Here is a 2,500-nt window from a genome sequence, read left to right on the forward strand (position 1 = left end):
ACAAGGGCGTTGGGGGCCCTACCTGTGTAAAAGATTGCTGTGTCATCCGCATACAGCGATATTACTCCACCCAGTGGTAGTTTTGGTATATCCGAAGTATATATGATGTATAGCAGTGGCCCTAACACGCTACCCTGGGGGACACCAGCAGGAATGTTTGTGGGTTCGAAGTTTACGTGGTTGAGACTAACCTGGAACGTTCTTTTTTCCAGATAACTGTTCAGTATTTTGAGTAGGTACATTGGGTAACTCAGTTTCAGCATTTTATGCAACAGCCCATCGTGCCACACATTGTCAAAAGCCTTTTCGATATCAAGTAGCACAGCCACTGTGGATTTGGCTACTTTTTTGCCTTGATTTATTACGTTTACTACTCTTTTTAGTTGGTCAACTGTGCTGTGACCACTTCTGAAGCCAAATTGCTCTTTGAGCAGCACATCTCTTACCTCTGTGTGCTCTAATAGCCTGTTGTACAGGATCCTCTCAAAGATCTTACTGAGGATTGGTAAGAGGCTGATTGGTCTGTAACTAGCAGGACAGGAAGGATCTTTGCCCGGCTTCAGAATCGGCACCACCTTGGACCTCTTCCAGATGGTAGGGAAGTGTGCCGTCTCCAGGCAGCGGTTAAAGACCCTCACAAGCAAGGTGAGGGCTCTAGGTCCAAGGTGTTTGATGACAATGCCGAAGCATTCATCCAATCCGGGAGCCTTCATATTGTTTGTCCTGCGTAGTATATGTTCAAGCTCCTGGAGTGTAACTTTCCCTTCTGAAGGGAAGTTACAGCTTGACATAATAATCTGGGATGAGCTGATGGACGCTGCATCCTCATGTGGGCTGACCATATTCCTTCCTAGCTGGTGTGCCGCAAAAAAGTGGTTGGATAAAGCCGAGGCTTTTTCTGCCGTTGTTAGTAGCGTGGCTCCGTTCCACTTTAGAGGAGGAATTGGTTTAGGTCTGGTCTTAAGGACCTTAGTTACCCGCCAGAAGGGCTTGGATTGGTTAGGGAGGTGGCTAAGCTCCTTTTGGAATTGTTCGTTTCTAATTTCCCTGATCTTACAGGCAATTTCCCTGTTTAATCTTGTGATTAGCGCCTTAGTGCTCTGTTCGTACGTTCGGTGGTATTGCCTTCTGAGGCAGTTCCTGTGAGCAATTAACGTTTTTGTAGCCCTATCTAGTTCTACAAACTTACCCGTTACCTTGGTTACTGGAACAAAGCGGGTCTCAGCTTCTTTGATGTCATCTCCCAGGAGCTGGAGCACTCGGTCGATGTCACCAGGTGAGACCAACTCCGGATGATCTGGTACCCGACTGTCCACGAACCTCTGTAGCTGAAGCCAGTTGGCACGATGGTAGTTGCGCCGCAGATGTTGATCGCGTTGCTTCTTACTGTAGTCCAGTTCAAAGAGGACTGGTAGATGATCTGAGGACAGGTCCGTCACAGTCCATGGTAGAGAGCAGGACTCCGCGACACTGGTGATGGCGATGTCGATGATTGACCCAAGTCCTGCTGACGAGTAGAATGTCGGCTCATCAGGGTGGAGAATGGTGTAGTGTCCTTCTTGCAGGTCGTCAGCCAGCACTAGACCGTTTCTATTATTCGTTTGGTTTCCCCACAATGTGTGCCGCGCATTCAAATCGCCAACAATGACGTACCGCTGGCGAGTCCTGGTGAGCTTTAAGATGTCGTTCCTGAGTGCAGCAGCTGTGCCGTCTGCAACTTTGGTTTGCTTTGGGCAGTAGACTGCAATGATGTGGATAGGCCCTGCAGTGGTATCAACAGAAACTCCAATGGCCTCGATGGTATTGAGGTTGAAGTGTTGTAGTAACTGAAACGAGATGTTGTTCCGTAGTGCAATAGCCACTCCTCCGTACCCAGTGTCATCTCTGTCAAGTCGCTGTATCCTGTATTCCGGTAAGTATAATCTCATTTCTGGCTTGAGATGTGTTTCAGTGATGACAGCGATATCGATTTGATGTTTATCCAGGAAGGAGCTGAGTTCAATGGCCTTGTTCATAATTGAACAGGCGTTCCAATTAAGTACGGTCAATGGCTTACGGTCCATTTTTCCGTTTTAGAATAGAGATGACCGCTTGTAGCTGCTCAGCGTACGTGCGGCAGGTTCGTTGTATGATGATGACGTCAGCCATCAAACCAACCAACTCCTCCGTGGTAAGTAACGTATCTCCCACTGGAAGGTTGTCCTCTTTTTGATGCGATAACACCTTGGCATAAGTGAAGCCTGGGGGAACCACTGGAGCTACTGGTGGGGCTTGGGTATTATTTCTCATCACACTATTCTTTTCTTTTGCGTCTGGTTGCAGAGCTGGGAAGTTGACTGCACCAACTGGGGGCTGTTGCTTCCTCTTTCCAGGCTGTCCGATTGTGGTGACACGGTTGCGCCTTTCGATGAATTCCGCTCGTTTGGGACAGACTCGGCTGGTCGACTCATGCTCTCCTTTGCAGTTTATGCAGATTGGATCTGCAGAGTTCAGTCGCTGG

The 2,500-nt window shown here is 48.4% G+C and overlaps 1 protein-coding gene across 1 annotated transcript in view; it reads left to right on the forward strand.

Annotated features, from left to right (window-relative positions):
* Positions 1-2,500, forward strand: part of LOC125955415 (histone H4-like) — an 8,625-nt gene that overhangs the window by 2,431 nt on the left and 3,694 nt on the right. The gene's annotated exons all lie outside the window — the stretch shown is intronic.

This window comes from Anopheles darlingi, chromosome 3 (assembly GCF_943734745.1).
Source record: "Anopheles darlingi chromosome 3, idAnoDarlMG_H_01, whole genome shotgun sequence".
Taxonomy (NCBI): Eukaryota; Metazoa; Arthropoda; class Insecta; order Diptera; family Culicidae; genus Anopheles; species Anopheles darlingi.